This window comes from Emys orbicularis, chromosome 4 (assembly GCF_028017835.1).
Source record: "Emys orbicularis isolate rEmyOrb1 chromosome 4, rEmyOrb1.hap1, whole genome shotgun sequence".
Lineage (NCBI taxonomy): Eukaryota > Metazoa > Chordata > Testudines > Emydidae > Emys > Emys orbicularis.
The window spans coordinates 87309487-87326679 of NC_088686.1; positions in this window are offsets into that span (position 1 = coordinate 87309487).

Below are 17193 nucleotides of genomic sequence, written 5' to 3' on the forward strand. Positions count from 1 at the left end.
ATGTTGAACATTGAATGATTCATCAAATCTACTATGCCAAAATTCCTCTTCAGCTGTCGAACAAGAGATAGAGGAGAATTTCTCAGAACAGTGTAGCACAAACAGCTGATAGTCGTTTGGTTCACATTTTGAAGTGTAGTTTCACCTTGAAAAGCAACTATAAAAACGACATTGTGAAGTTTCGTGTTTATAATCTCAGTGATATCTAGTTCAAGTATGTGAGTGAAAATAAGCTGTCTATAACTTCCAGCTCTGCAAACTCAACCTGAAAGTCAAGCTGGCTCTTTCTGGTTTGAACATCACTAATATTAAAGATTCTGCAACTGAAACATAGTTAAGAATGTATGTAAGAGATGGAATAAAATCTTGCTCAATTTCCCATACCTATTTTAGCTTTGTGGTGTTAACAGGATTAAAAAGTAGTAAAAACATGATTTAGTTGGTGAAGTAAGCAGAAGTGATAATGAGTACATTGTATCAGGGGGTAGCCGTGTTAGTCTGTATCCACAAAATTAAAATTACAATACCCACCTGAGGAAGTGAGGAAACAGATTGACAGAGCGAGATGGATACCTAGAAATCACCTACTACAGGACAGGCCCAACAAGGAAAATAACAGAACACCACTGGCCATCACGTACAGCCCCCAGCTAAAACCTCTCCAGCGCATTATCAACGATCTACCACCTATCCTGGAAAATGATCCCTCACTCTCACAGACCTTCGGAGGCAGGCCAGTCCTCGCTTACAGACAACCCCCCACCCTGAAGCAAATACTCACCAGCAGCTACACACCACACCACAGAAACACCAACCCAGGAACCAATCCCTGTAGCAAACCTTGTTGCCTACTCTGACCCCCATATCTACTCTAGCGACACCATCAGAGGACCCAATCACATCAGCCACACCATCAAGGGCTCATTCACCTGCACGTCTACTAATGTTATATATACCATCATGTGCCAGCAATGCCCCTCTGCCATGTACATTGGCCAAACCGGACAGTCCCTACTTAAAAGAATAAATGGACACAAATCGGACATCAGGAACGGTAACGTACAAAAGCCAGTAGGTGAACACTTCAATCTCCCTGGACATTCTATACCAGATTTAAAAGTCACTATTCTTGAACAAAAAAAATTCAGAAACAGACTTCAAAGAGAAACAGCAGAACTAAAATTCATTTGCAAATTTAACAGCATTAATTTGGGCTTGAATAGGGACTCAGAGTGGCTGGCTCATTACAGAAGCAGCTTTGCCTCTCCTGGAATTGACACCTCCTCATCTATTATTGGGAGTGGACTACATCCACCCTGATTGAATTGGCCCTGTCAACACTGGTTCTCCACCTGTGAGGTAATTCCCTTCTCTTCAGGTCTCATTATATAATGCCTGCATCTGTATCTTTCACTCCATGCATCTGAAGAAGTGAAGTTTTTTACCCACAAAAGTTTATGCCCAAATAAATCTGTTAGTCTTTAAGGTGCCACCGTACTCCTTGTTGTTTTAATGAGTACATTGTAAGAACGGATCTATTGAGGAAGAAGGGCCGTATTTTACAGAGTAGAACTGGACTTTAAAATCCATTATTTTCCTTGTTTGGTAACTCTTTTACTTAACAACTTTACTTTTGGTAACTCTTTTACTTAACAAAAATCATCATGTTCGCTACTTGAAATCGTTTTCCTGTCCGCAACACTTTCTTTGATTTTTTTTTTAAAGTACTTTATATCAAACCCATTCATTTAGATTTGTTGTTTTGTCTTTGCGTGAACGGAAATCAAGGGGGGGGGGGAGGGATAGCTCAGTGGTTTGAGCATTGGCCTGCTAAACCCAGGGTTGTGAATTCAATCCTTGAGGGGGCCATTTAGGGATCTGGGGCAAAAATCTGTCTAGGGATTGGTCCTGCTTTGAGCAGGGGGTTGGACTAGATGACCTCCTGAGGTCCCTTCCAACCCTGATATTCTATGATTCTAATTTAATTTGTAATATTCTGTTCCCCTGTCACTTATATATCAGATGACTCAGCCCTGCACAATGAAAATATGATAGATTGTTCTTATAACAGGAATAAAAAATAAATAATATTTCAAACCTGGGTTTTAAGATAATGGAAAACAAAGAGAAATGAACAGTATTATGACACAATTGAGAAATTAATAAATGATCTATGCTTCTATCATGCTCCCATTACCATTACCATTAGTGATACATTTCTAATTAGTATCAATGGAAATAGAATGGGGCGTTTAACACATAATGGAGTTGCAACTCCATTGAACTGAATGCAATCTCACACTCTCTTACACCAGTCCAATTATCTCCACTCTTTTCAAGTGTGGAAATCAAAAAGCCGGAATTCAGAGCAATATCCAATGACAATACTATCAGTGCTTGATCCTGCAATGTGCTGAGTGACTCCTGATATTCTTCAATTCCCTTTGGAATCAAGGGGCTCAAGCCTGCACCAGTTGAAGTTAAGGAATTCAGTGGAAGCCCAATGGTAATTGAAAGCACAAAGCACCTTGCAGGATCAGGTCCCAGGCCCTGACAAACTGTCAAGAGGGCAGTTGGTTGGAACAGATTGAAATTACGTCATTAGCTGAGTGAAGGAGCAAACATCCCAGAGAAGGTCTGATAAAATTCAGTAATGAACCTCTCGCTGTTACAGGCAGTGGTTACAGCTCTGAAAGGAACCCTTGACACTGATGTTAATTATAGCAACATTAGTACATTACTGCATGAGCTTACACATTTTCCATGCTTTTCATCATCACCTGATGGAGGGGAAAAGAGTCAAGATAGAAAATATCCCCGAAAGAACACTGAATCTTGTGATGGTGCCACATGCTCTGATCTCTGGCCTGGCCAGCTGTGCAGGCAGGTGCAGAAGTGGGGTAAGGAGGCAGGTCCCTAGCTCTTCCATTCTCATTTTGAGGTGAATTGCAGCCCCTTCCTGTCTCCAAGTACATTAACTACACCTTGTGGCATCCCCTTCCTACATGTACCTCTGTGCAATGGAAGGGCCATGGGAAATCTGACCCTTTAGTTTTGTAGGATGGCTATTATCTGAATCTTAAATATTCTAACTTAATCTTAGGACAAATATCTTATCTCAATCTTGAATCCTGGCAAGAGTGCCATAGGTGTGAGAAGCAAATTCTGCTCTCAGTTACATGAATGCAATGCTCTTTCTCCCTGCTGAAGTCAAGTCATGGAAGTTGTGTTGCACAATGTAGCAGAAGTTAGCTCAAGCTCTTTCATGTCCATGCAGAGCAGAGAAGGACTCAGTTTACAGGTTTAATCCAAATGGATATCACACAGTACATTTTACTGCAATATTCTTGTCCTTCACCATTGTGTCTAAGGCAATAAACAGCTGCTGCATTACACCCCAGAAGAAGACGTGTTTCACCAGTGGGGGAAGTGAACCCTCTATGTCAGTGTCTGTAAAGCACACTGAGGTCATTGTATTAAAGACACTATACAGATGCAAAGTAGTATTATTCCCATGAAGACAGAGTTGACTTTTCTAGGATTCAAACCAGGAGTTGCAGGGAGTCCACACATTTCAAACCATGATATCTTCAAAAGGCGGAATCTCCCTTGCTAAGGCTCCCAGAATGCTCTTTAAGAATGTTCACCACAGTTATCTGGGTGAATTTTGTATCTTGATTTGTACACCCTCAGGTTTGAGTCCGTTCCTAAACGTGGTATCCAGTACAGATATGGAAGCTGAAACCACATAAGCCTTAGACAACTCTTGTTGGCAAATAGTGCACTCCTGCGTGCCTCCAAACCTTCAGTTTCTGCTTATTCAAGGAGGTTAAACCCTGGCTATGTTTCCCCCTTATATGGTCTGTGTATTCACAGAACAGGTCCATGACATGGCCATGACAGGGCAATGCTATTCCAGCTCAGTGCTACTGTACAACCAATGGGCCTCAAACCTGAGTTGAAATCAAAACATGTAATGTGCATTAGTAATTTGGGATACAATTTTCAAAAATGACTCAGTGCCTTAGGAGCCTACATCCCATTTTCAAAAGCGTTAGGAGTTCCCAAGTGTTTTAGGCACATTTGAAAATAGGACTTTGTCTCCTAAATTGCTTTTGAAAATTGAACTCTTAGGCTGGGATTTTCCAAGGATCCCAAGGGATTTAGAGCCCAGCACCCAAATTCCGGTGATATTTGGATGACTAAGTCTTTTAAACTCCATTGAAAAGCCCAGACTTAGTCTCTATGGCCCACTAAATCTGTGGTCAGCCAACTGTGACTGCCAATCATGGTGGTGATTTCTGTGATTTGTAGAGATTTCTGTGACCATAGGGAATGGAACGTGACCACCATACTTGTTTCACATGAGTCACTGAACTGCCATTGGACAGCAACAGCATTAGACCTGAGCATTTCTGTACAGTAGCATTGAGCTGGAGTAGCATTCTTGTTCTGGGCATGCCAACTAGCACTCAGTGTCCCACCTTGTTCCATATCAGAGCTCTGCTATCATATGAAGTACAACTTTCACGTGTCAGGCATGCAGCCATAAACACATGATTCATTTTATTTAGGGCTTCTCAGAATGTCAGGGCAGCCAGACCCGAGGATTTAGGGCAGGATCCAAAACCTATTGAAATCAGGAGTCATTCTGTTGAATTCCATGGGCATGGGATCAGACCCATAGTCAGGATTCCCTTCTTGCTCAATGCAATTTCATAAAGGAGCAGTATTAAAAATTGATGACATGATATGGCCCTAAGAATATCATCTCTGCACTGGACAGGGCTACCAGAAACTTAAGGCTTTAGCATTTCACCTCTAAGACCAGGATTCACAATGGGTTAGGGTAACCACTATGTGAATTTGATGGTCTAGACCTGATCATATCTGTCTGAAGTGCAAAAACCACTTTACTATCGGGTCTAACTCATAAGATGTCCAACTATGGAAGTCTACTATCAGAATACCAGGGTTGTTGCACATTAGCTTTGAAGTGAATAAGCAGAGCAGGAAATGTAAGGTATTATGGTGACTGGATAGTACAGTGATAGGCACAGTAGAAATGTCTAGATCGGGATTGGCAACCTTCGATACGCAGTCCATCGGGGTAATCCAAAGGCAGGCCGCAAGACATTTTGTTCATATTGACCGTTGGCAGGCACGGCCCCCCGCAGCTCCCAGTGGCCGCAGTTCACCGTTCCCCAGATTTAGGCACTTAAGTCCCATTTGTGGGTGCCACTACAATCCACAAAACTCCCGCTCAGCTGCTGCCTAACTCTATAGGTGCCTGTTTTTGCAGTAAAAGTTCCCTAGGTTCTGCCTGTGGGCATGCACACTGCTGCCTCCCTCTAGGAGTCCAGATGCCTATCTCCTGCTTACTCCCCACTGTGAGCCATGAACCACTAGGCTGGAGGTTCCAAACTGTGAGGAATGCATGACAAGATTATTAGGGGCTTGCGAAGTCCTGACAGGACCGCACTGAGCGGCGGGTTCAGGAGTGAACTTTGTCGGGCAGGGGAAGCGGATGTGGCTCTGTTTGGGCCAGGACCAGGCTCTCTGCCTCTCTTGCTTCCCAACTGCTACAGCTGCAGTCACCATCAAGCAGCAGTTACCCTCCTCTGCTGGGGAGGCTGTGAGCAGGGAGTGGAAGGCAGCAACCCAGAAGTAGTAACTGACCCCTTTACCATGCAGGTACCCCGTCCTGACTCCAGCCCTTCAGCACAGCCCCAGGGTGCAGAGGCCCATCGGTTTCCCCTGCCAGACAGAGCCTGTGCAGGGGAAGCAGATAGGGCCACACTGAAGGGTCAGGAGGGGGCTCTGTCAGCCAAGGGGGGCACTATTCATAGGGTGCAGCCTTCCACTCCCCTCCTGACCCCAGCCCTTCAGCATGGGCCCTGTTTGCTTCCCCTATGCGGGGAGGGAGAGGAGGGCGGGAATAAGCCAGATCTCGGCAGCTGAGATTGCCCAACTGCTGTGGGGAGCAAAGTCTTCCTCTGCTGCCACGTGATGAGTATCTATCTCCTGCCCCCTTACAAAGGGGGGTGCACATGGGACATGAATCTCCAAAGGGGGGCTCAGCAATAAAACTTTAGAAACCTCTGCGCTAGGCTATGGGATATTCTGATGTGGGGCTCCCTCAATCTCTCTGATTGAAGTTGTTCCACATTGATTAAATATTATTTGAGCTAGAGAGAATCACTCTATAGCGTTGTATACACTGACCTGAGAGGTGGCAGTTCCCTGTTCAAACACCTTCTCCTCCTCAGGCGGAGGGGGAATTTGAACCCTGGGGTCTTCTACATCACAGGTGAGTACCAAAGCCAGTGGGCTAAAAGTTATAAGTAAACCAGGCCGCCCCCTGCACCCAGCTGTTCTGTGTGGAGTTAGGCCACATATCTTACCTGAGGGGTCCAATCTGGTAGGTTTGCTCAGAGGCTGCCTATCTTCCCCCTCCCCACCCTTCCAGTTCATGGAGATAGGTACCTCCCTGCAGGCTGCACTTAGGCGCTTATCTCTGAGGGCTGGTCTACACTAGGGGGGGGAATCGATCCAAGATACGCAACTTCAGCTACGCAAATAGCGTAGCTGAAGTCGAAGTATCTTGGATCGAATTACCTGGGGTCCAGACGGCGTGGGATCGACGGCCGCGGCTCCCCCGTCGACTGCGCTACCACCGCTCGCTCTGGTGGAGTTCCGGAGTCGACGGTGAGCGCGTTCGGGGATCGATATATCGTGTCTTAACGAGACGCGATATATCGATCCCGGATAAATCGATTGCTACCCGCCGATACGGCGGGTAGTGAAGACGTACCCTAAGAGTGGGGTGGGACTTAGGACACACCCCTCTCATCGGCATATCTAGTGAAATCGAGCCACCTAGAGTGCTGGCTTTTGGGGATCACAGTCTAACGGTATGTCTACACTTAAAATGCTACAGCGGCACAGCTGCGCTGCTGTAGTGCTTCAGTGTAGACACTACCTACACTGACAGAAGGGGTTCTTCCATTGACCTAGCACTGTCTACTCCGTGGGTTGGGTCAGCATAGCTATGTCTCTCAAGGGTGTGGGTTTTTCCCCACACACCTGAGAAGTGTAGCTATACCAAGGTAAATTTTCAATGTAGATCAGGCCTCAGACTCCTATCTCTCACCATTCTTTGTATAGGGAGTTTAGCTGCCTAACTCAGGCTTTGCAGATCACAGTGTTGTTCCTGTGATCTCCCAGGTGCCTAAGTTAGATGTTGTGATGCTCAGCATCACAGTACGTAAATCCCTTTGTGGATCCAGGCCTTAACCTTCCTGTGCCTCAGTTTCTCCTCAGTAAAATTGGGATAATGATACTTTTGTTCCTTTATGACTAACTTCGAGAGCTTCAGATGAAGTGTGCTATAGAAGAGCTAGGTATTATTACTAGGAACTCTACTGTTCTTCAAAATATTAGTTCTGTAGCAATTTCTAATTTATTTAATATTTTAAATTATCAGTTATAATATGGTATTTCTTGTTACAAACACCTAGCGCCTCTCAACATTTGTTTATTTAATAAAAATATTTTTAAACATATTAATACTGTACTAAAACCTGAAAGTTAAAAAAAACACTTTATTTTATTTCTCTCCTGCCACAGCTGTCAGAGTAAATTGTGTTGAACATTTAAGGATCTGCAGTGTCCCACACTGACACTGTTTTATGTCAAAAAGTGTGCAGGTATTTTGATCAAAATCTAAAACAAGTCCTTCACAGAAACCAAATTTAGTCAGCAAAATGAGACTGCAACACAATAAACACTCATATTTGCAGAGTGAAATCACATAGCTGAGTGCGGCAGCATTGTGTCACTTTCATAATGACTTTTATATTCACACACATTCAAATGGAATATGAATAATATTTTGCACTTACATAGGATTGACTAATTAATGTAACTAATTTAGCCTCCCAACATCTTTGCAATAGGCAAATATTATTATCTCTTATTTTCCAGAGTGGTAAACGGAAGCATATCGCCTAAGGGTGGGATTTTCAAAATGGCCTAAGACATGCAGGAGCACAAGTCACATTGGCTTTCAGTCATTTAGGCCTTTTCTTTCAAAATCACCTAAATGACTTGTTGAAGAGTTAGCCAGAGTTAAAGCTGGCAAAATTACTCAGGAGTCTTGATTAGACACCCTCCCTATTGATCTGACATTTTCTAGCGTGCTAATATTACAGTTTTGTCAAAACCCCCTTTATTGCATTACATATATTTTAAAAACACCAACAAACTCCCCTACCACTGACACTAGAACCAAATACTTTGAACTGATTTTAGAAAATCAGAGCCATCTGATTCACTTGCGTCTTGGCAGCAGTGCCCTATGTTACAAGTGATCTGTGTGAATCAGGTTTATGCAGTATGTTCCTCTAGCACTAATGCCACAATATCAGCTGTTGCTTTTATGTTCACAAATGTCTACTTATAAATCTTTGTCATAATAATGGAGCCGTTCCTGGTCCTTCACGCCTTATGCAAAATTCTCATTGTAGAGTTTTACTAACATATGGACACAGAATTATTGTTTTCCAGGACGAGCCAGGCTTCACTAAAATTATTTTCATTCTACACTTGAATTTTTAAACACGCACACACATTTCTAGAATTATTTTCCCCCTAGTGTTTGGAGTTCCCCACAGGCTGGTTTAATCAAACAGCCTGTATGTTTAAAGCAACTCCAGGAGAGAATGACACATCTGCATCCTGTGAATTGCTTCATCTTCTACCTATGCTGTGTTATTTAGTGTTTTATCAAGGGGGCACGTGTTGAATTTGATTCCAAATCAACACATAAACAGCTGTTGCCAGAGATTACAAATATTTGTTCTGACTGATTTTTTTTATTTAAAATCCTTTTATCTAAAAAATTGTGTAAATTCAGTAAATATTACCAGCTGAACTGAGTTTGGAGTCTTTTGAAATTTCCAGTAAAGTCCATTCATTTTTGTCCTGCTATCTTATTAAGCTTGTATATTAAAATGTTGAGTGTGCCTGGTGGAAAATATGATTCCATTGCTTTTTAATGTGACACCCTGTATCTTCAGTTCTATTAAACTATTAAACGCCACTATGTCAATAAACTCCTATGGACTCCAGTACAGCTGTCAGCCCCACAGAGCTCACACTTCCGCACTATACCTATACATTCCTTTCAGTAAAGCAGTAGGCCACAAATAATCCCCAGCAGAGAAAAATGTATTCCGTAGGTCCCTATCAGCAAATAGACCCACCAGAACCCTTTGTGACAATACCTACCGGACTAGGTTATCTTGTCTTCTTTGGCTTGATGAAGAATCTGAACTGGAGGGCTCCTGCACTCTTTAAATATGCTTAAGTGGTCACCAGCGTTGGCTCTATAAGAAGGGAGGGGAGGGAAACGGACAGACAGGGAAGGGACAGGAGCAATGCTACTGCTATCAGTAGGCTGAAAATAACTTCTGACAAAAGCCTTGGATATTTTCCCCCTAACACCAGTTGTGAGTAAGGTGGAGAACAATGCATCTCTTCAGATTACACCCAGAAAACATTTCTAAATACAGTTTTATAGATCACAAATAAATTCATTGAGGGGACACTTGAGCTGAAACTGGAGTAAAGTGAAGTATGATTCAGTCTTTAAAAATAAAATTGAAATCAGACTGAAATCAGCAAACTCCTTAAATATAGGTCATAAAGCAAAGGCCACTGAAATGGTGGAGGAATGGTCAGACACCTATTCATACTGGTGAAAAGAATCTATCCAAATAACTAGAACTAAACATGAGGATAATGAACAGCTGTGGGTGGAAACTCTACTGTTACAGCATTAAGCCAAATGGAATTTCAGTAATCTAGTAGCTAGACAACCTTTAGTCCCTGATAAAAGTTTTTAAAAGATCAGGGGTGCGTTCTTTTCACTCATTTTTATTTTCTAGTACACACCTTTTAGTCTAAGAATCCCCAAATGCTTTTACAAACATTTGCTAAGCCTTACAACAATCCTGTGACATGTATTATTGTAGCCTTTTTACAAATGAGTAAACTGAAGCACAAAGAGATTAAGGATAAAACTTTTGAACACGGGGAAGTGATTTAAAAGCTAAGTCCCATTTTCAAAAGGGAGTTGGGCACTTAGAAGCCAATGTCTTATTGAAAGTCTCTGGGACTTAAGCTTCTAACCTGGAATTTTCAAAGCAGCCTAAATGAGTTAGGTGTCTAAATCTCATTGAAATTCAGTGGGATTTGGGTGCCTAATTCCTTTGATAATTGCAGACTTGAGTGCCTAAGTCACTTTTTAAAATGAGATTTAGTCTTCTTCACGTCTGAAAATTTTGCCCTAAATCTCGCTCTGCCTTGATTGACCCACTTACCATTATATAAATTGGAACTGTATGTCCTCAGCACTCTGGAAAGTTATGAGTAGGGTTGCCAAGTGTCCGGTTTTCAGTCAGAACACCTGGTCGAAAAGGGACCCTGGCGGCTCTGGTCAGCACCGCTGACTGGGCTGTTAAAGTCTGGTTGGCGGTGCAGTGAGGTTGGCAGGTTCCCTACCCAGCTCTGCGTGGCTCCCAGGAAGCAGTGACATGTCCCTCCAGCTCCTAGGCGCAACCATGGGGGCTGTGCACGCTGCCCCCGCCTTGAACGCCAGCTCCACAGCTCCCATTGACCAGGAACTGCAGCTGGAGCCCTCACTCCCCCACACTCCAAACCTCTCGGCTCCAGCCCGGAGCCTCCTCCTGCACCCCAAACCTCTCATCCCTGGCCCCACCCCAGAGCCCACACCCCAGCCAGAGCCCTCACCCCCACCCCCACCCCCTGCCCTAGCACGGAGCCCCCTCCTGCACTCTGAACCCCACATTTCTGGCCCCACCCTGGAGCCCGCACCCCCAGCTGGAGCCTGCAACCCCACCCCCTGCCCAGCCCAATGAGCCAGGGTGGGGGAAAGCAAGTGACGGAGGGAAGGGGAATGGAGTGAATGGGGTATTGGCCCTTGGAGAAGGGGCGTGGCAGTAGCTGAGCCATGGGGATGGGGCGGGGGAAGGGTGTTCGGTTTTCTGCTGTTGGAAAGTTGGCAACCCAAGTTATGAGCCCTTTGGCATGTCTGGCTGCGTGCTCAAAAATGGAGGTACACATAGTTAATGGCCACTTTTGAATACTTTGCCTGAGGGCCAGATTTCCATCTTTAGGTATTTAGGTGCCTAAAGAGGTAGGTAGAGCACTAGTGGGACTTGAGTGCATAATGGGAGTTAGGCACCTAACCTGCTTGGCTTTCAGTGGGAGGTAGGTACCTAACCGGCTTCTGTGCTTTTGTAAATCCTACAATGCATGAGTTAGGCAACCAGGCTCCATGTACAGTGCCTGGGGAGGTGGCTCAGAATGGGGTTCGCAAAAATCAGCATGCTGAGCTAGGAGCTGCCTAAGCTAGCCATGCTGAGGAGAATTAGGCATTTTGGCTTGAGAAGATATACCTATCTCATAGAACTGGAAGGGACCCTGAAAGGTCATTGAGTCCATCCCCTTGCCTTCACCAAGTACTGATTTTGCCCCAGATCCCTAAGTGGTCCCCTCAAGGATTGAGCTCACAATGCTGGGTTTAGCAGGCCAAGGCTCAAACCATTGAGCTATCCCCCCACTGCCTAGCTCCACTTGAGATTCACAGCCATGAATCTTCCTCTCCTGGAGTTATGCAGCTAATTCTGGTGAGTCTTTTTTCAAGAAAAACCCTTCCCCTTACAACTGTTACAGGCTATACCACTTTGTATATATAGTCATGGGACCAGAAAAAGAGAGACTGGCTGTCTAGACCAGTTGTTCTCAACCAGGGGTACATGTACCCCTGGGGTACTCAGAGGTCTTCCAGGGGGGGGTCCATCAGCTCATCTAGATATTTGCCTAGTTTTACAACAGGCTACAGAAAAAGCACTGACAAAGTCAGTACAAACTAAAATTTCATACAATGTCTTGCTTATACTGCTCTATACACTGAAATGTAAGCACAAGATTATATTCCAATTGATTTATTTTATCATTATATGGCAGAAATAAGAAAGTAAACAATTTTTCAGTAATAGTGTGCTGTGCCACTTTTGTATTTTTATGTCTGATTTTGTAAGCAAATAGTTTTTAAGTGAGGTGAAACTTGGGGGTACGCAAGACAAATCAGGGGACAGTAGTCTCAAAAAGTTGAGAGCCACTGGTCTAGCCCAGTGGTCAGCCCCCCCCCGCCCCCCCGAGAAGTGGGAAACCCAAGTTCAAGTCAGTGTTCCAGTGATTAATATTTATACATAGTGGAACATGTATAAGGAGACTGAGCCATCCACCCCAGAACACTCTGCTAGGAACACAGATCTTTCACAGCGTGGGGAAATGTTCTTACCTTGGAGCTAAAGATTGTAAGTAGGGCACCATATCTTCCTCCTCTGGCTGTTTTGTGTGGGTTTAGATGTGTTCAGAGCACATCTATGAGATAAGGACCCACAGGCAAAAGATGTGGTGGATCATCTAGTGTGTGAATCCCCCTGAGGTTTAAGTATGAATTACATATTGAGCAGCTGGGCAGTGTCAGGAGTTAGGCAGCTGTGCACATGCTAGTAAATAAACACAACTATGGCATAGTTGGCATCACAGAGACCTGGTGGGATAATACACATGATTGGAATGTTGGTGTGGATGGATACAGCTTGCTCAGGAAGGACCGGCAGGGAAAAAAGGGAGGAGGTGTTTCCTTATGTATTAAAAATGTACACACTTGGACTGAGATTGAGATGGAAATAGGAGACAGACTTGTTGAAAGTCTCTGGGTAAGGATAAAAGGGGTAAAAAGCAAGGGTGATGTCATGGTAGGGGTCTTCTACAGACCACCTAACCAGGAACGAGAGGTGGATGAGGCTTTTTTTAAACAGCTAACAAAATCATCCAAAGCACAGGACTTGGTGGTGATTGGGGACTTCAACTACCGAGACATCTGTTGGGAAAATAACACAGCAGGGCACAGATCATCCAATAAGTTCTTGGAATGTATTTGAGAATTTTTTTTATTTCAGAAGGTGGAGACAGCTACCATGGGAGAGGCTGTTCTAGATTTGATTTTGTCAAATAGAGAGGAACTGGTTGAAAATTTGAAAGTGGAAGGCAGCTTGGGTGAAATAAACATGAAATGGTAGAGTTCATGATTCTAAGGAATGGTAGGAGGGAGAACAGCAAAATAAAGACAATGGATTTCAAGAAGGCAGACTTTAGCAAACTCAGGGAGTAGGTAGGTAAGATCCCATGGGAAGCAAGTCTAAGGGTAAAAACAATAGAAGATGGTTGGCAGTTTTTCAAAGAGACATTATTAAGGGCACAAGAGGAAATTATCCCACTGAGTAGGAAAGATAGGAAGTATGGCAAGAGACCATCCTGGCTTAACCAGGAGATCTTCAATGATCTAAATATCAAAAAAGAGTCCTACAAAAAGTGGAAACTAGGTCAAATTACAAAGGATGAATATAAACAAATAACACAGGTATGTAGGGACAAAATTAGAAAAGCCAAGGCACAAAATGAGATCAAACTAGCCAGAGACATAAAGGGTAACAAGAAAACATTCTATAAATATATTAGAAGCAAGAGGAAGACCAAGGACAGGGTAGGCACATTACTCAACGATGGGGGGAAAATAATAACAGAAAATGTGGAAATGACAGAGGTGCTTAATGACTTCTTTGCTTAAGTTTTCACCAAGAACGTTGATGGTGATTGGACGTCTAATGTCGTGAATGCCAGGGAAAATGAGGTAGGAACAGAAGAGGCTAAAATAGGGAAAGAACAAGTTAAATATTACTTGGACAAATTAGATGTCTTCAAGTTACTAGGGCCTGATGAAATGCATCCTAGAATACTCAAGGAGCTGACTGAGGAGATATCTGAGCCATTAGCAATTATCTTTGAGAAGTCATGGATGACAGGAGAGATTCCAGAAGACTGGAAAATGGCAAATATAGTGCCCATCTATAAAAAGGGAAATAAGGACAATCCAGGAAATTACAGACCAGTCAGCTTAACTTCTGTACCCGGAAAGATAATGGCGCAAATAATTAAGCAATCAATTTGCAGACACCTAGAAGATAATAAGGTGATAAGTAACAGTCAGCATGGATTTGTCAAAAACAAATCGTGTCAAACCAACCTGATAGCTTTCTTTGACAGGGTAACAAGCCTTGTGGATAGGGGGGAAGCGGTAGATGTGGTATATCTTGACTTTAGTAAAGCTTTTAATACTGTCTTGCATGCCCTTCTCATAAACAAACTAGGGAAATGCATATGCAAAACTGGTTGGAAAACCATCCCCAGAAAGTAATTATCAGTGGTTCACAATCATGCTGGAAGGGCATAACAAGTGGGATCCCACGGGGATCAGTTCTCGGTCCGGTTCTATTCAATATCGTCATCAATGATTTAGATAATGGCTTACAGAGTACACTTATAAAGTTTGCAGACGAAACCAAGATAAGAGGGGTTGCAAGTGCTTTGGAGGATAGGATTAAAATTCAAAATGATCTGGACAAACTGGAGAAATGGTCTGAAGTAACTAGGATGAAATTCAATAAGGACAAATGCAAAGTACTCCACTTGGGAAGGAACAATCAATTGCACACATACAAAATGGGAAATGACTGCCTAGGAAGGAGTACTGCGGAAAGGGATCTGGGGGTCATAGTGGACCACAAGCTAAATATGAGTCAACAGTGTAACGCTGTTGCAAAAATAGCAAACATCATTCTGGGATGTATTAGCAGGAGTACTGTAAGCAAGACACAAGAAGTAATTCTTCCGCTCTATTCTGTGCTGATTAGGCCTCAACTGGAGTATTGTGTCCAGTTCTGGGCACCACATTTCAGGAAGGATGTGGACAAATTGGAGAAAGTCCAGAGAAGAGCAACAAAAATGATTAAAGGTCTAGAAAACATGATCTATAGGGAAGATTGAAAAAATTGGGTTTGTTTAGTTTGGAAAAGAGAAGACTGAGAGGGGACATGATAACAATTTTCAAGCATGTAAAAGGTTGTTACAAGGAGAAGGAAGAAAAATTGTTTTTCTTAACCTCTGAGGATAGGACAAGAAGCAATGGACTTAAATTGCAGCAAGGGAGGTTTAGGTTGGACATGAGGAAAAACTTCCTAACTGTCAGGGTGGTTAAGCACTGGAATAAATTGTCTAGGGAGATTGTGGAATCTCAATTATTGGAGATTTTTAAGAGGTTAGACAAACACCTGTCAGGGATGGTCTAGATAATTAGTCCTGCCATGAGTGCAGGGGACTGGACTAGATGACCTCTCAAATTCCCTTCCAGTTCTATGATTCTATGCCCTGCTGCCAAAATAAAGGCACCTTGGGTATATTAACCGCAGAAATGTAGGTGTCTTAAGGAATTTGGGCATCTATAGGCAGGAGTGGCGCCAGGGTTTTTGCCGCCCTAGGCGGCAGCACTCCTCCTCAGTAATTGGCGGCAGCTCCTCCTCTGAAGCTGCATTCTCGACGGCGGGGGTCCTTCCGCTCCGGGTCTTCGGGGCACTTTGGCGGCGGGTCCCGGAGTGAGTGAAGGACCCGCTGCCGAATTTCCGCCAAAGACCTGGAGCGGAAGAAACCCCTCTGGGCGGCCCTGGTTCTCGGCGGCGTTTCCGCGGTCGCTTTTCTTCCCGCCCAGAGGAATCGAAGCTGAAATTTCGCCGAGGGCGGCGAAATGCCGCCCCCCACATCCTGTCACCCTAGGCGACCGCTTAGGGTCGCCTAGTGGAAGCGCCGGCCCTGTCTACAGGGTTAGGCAGTAGCTGAGCTGGGGTTTTGTGAATGCCAGCAGCATCTAAATGTTGGACATAGGTGCCTAAAGTGGCAGCTAGGCACCAAAGGTCCACCTGTGAATACCTGTGTCTCTATTTTAGGGCAGAACTACTGTCAGCTACCAGGCTGAAGGGATTTAAAGGAAGAAGCTGGAATGACTTTGTGATGTATTGCATTAAAGTTTCTGAAAAGAGACAGTGAGGCAAAGTGCAGAGGCAGCTGCAGCAATTTTATCTGGTTTGAACATTTCTTCTAAGATTATGGAGCAGGGGAATTAAAGGCACTGCTGAGTTCATGATTAGGTGTCTACTAGGCTTATGACCACCAGGCGCTTATATTCTTATTATTGGTCAATTAATGGTATGGCTCTACCTTGGAATCTAGAAACATGAACAAACCAGCTGATCATCACTCTTGTCATTAGCCAGGCCAGGGATATGTAAATTTCAGCCTGGAGTTGCAGGGGCCTCACAAGGGAGGAATGGCTTAAATGGGATGTCATTTTCCACAATATTCATAACCAATCATAGGAAAATTGACATAGGTACAGAAAGCCCAATAAACTTCAGAGGTACTGACTAATGCTCCCTCTGAGAGGATGGGTCCAGCAATTTTCTCGATGAAGCAAGGGATGCTGCTTCTAATTCCTTCGGAGTGCAGGTCTGAGTGCTTCTCAGCCTTAGGAGCTGTGCACTATTCCTTCACTATCCCAGCTCAGTGTTATTGCTCTGTGCCATATGGGCAAAAAGAAGAATTGGGCCTTTTTATGTTCACAGCGGATATAATCTCTGGCCAGAACACTGATTTGGAAATGGAGACTTGGAGTGTACAATCAGTGAGCAAGTGCATTAATTTTTCTCTTTCAGTGGTGATGTGAGATGCAATGCTTTGGGGAAGAATGCGACAAATCAAACGTGCAGGGACTAAAAGCACTTCTCATGCTTGAAAGCAGCATATCAAAGAAAGTGATGGCAGCCTAGAGATCAAAGGAAGTTTGCTAGTAGTTGCAGGAGAATGAATCAGGTAATCAGGTCATGTCTATGAATAGATTACACAGGTGGAAGGAACAGTGAGCTCAGCTGAGCAGCAAGTGAAATTCAGATCTTCAGGGGAATGCAGGAATGTCTCCCTTTGAGTAGAACTCTAGTCTTCAGTCTGCAAAATGAACAAAGCAAAGTGCTGGAACACACAAAACTGACTGAATTTTGACAACAGCCAAGAGTCACAAGAGTGACTTGAAGTCAGAAAACATATACAAACGTTCATAGTTTGGATAGGCAGAACTTAAAGGCAATACCCTAATAGCTAGCATTGACCATTCATGTGGTTTATGATACACTCCTACCCACTCTGACAACA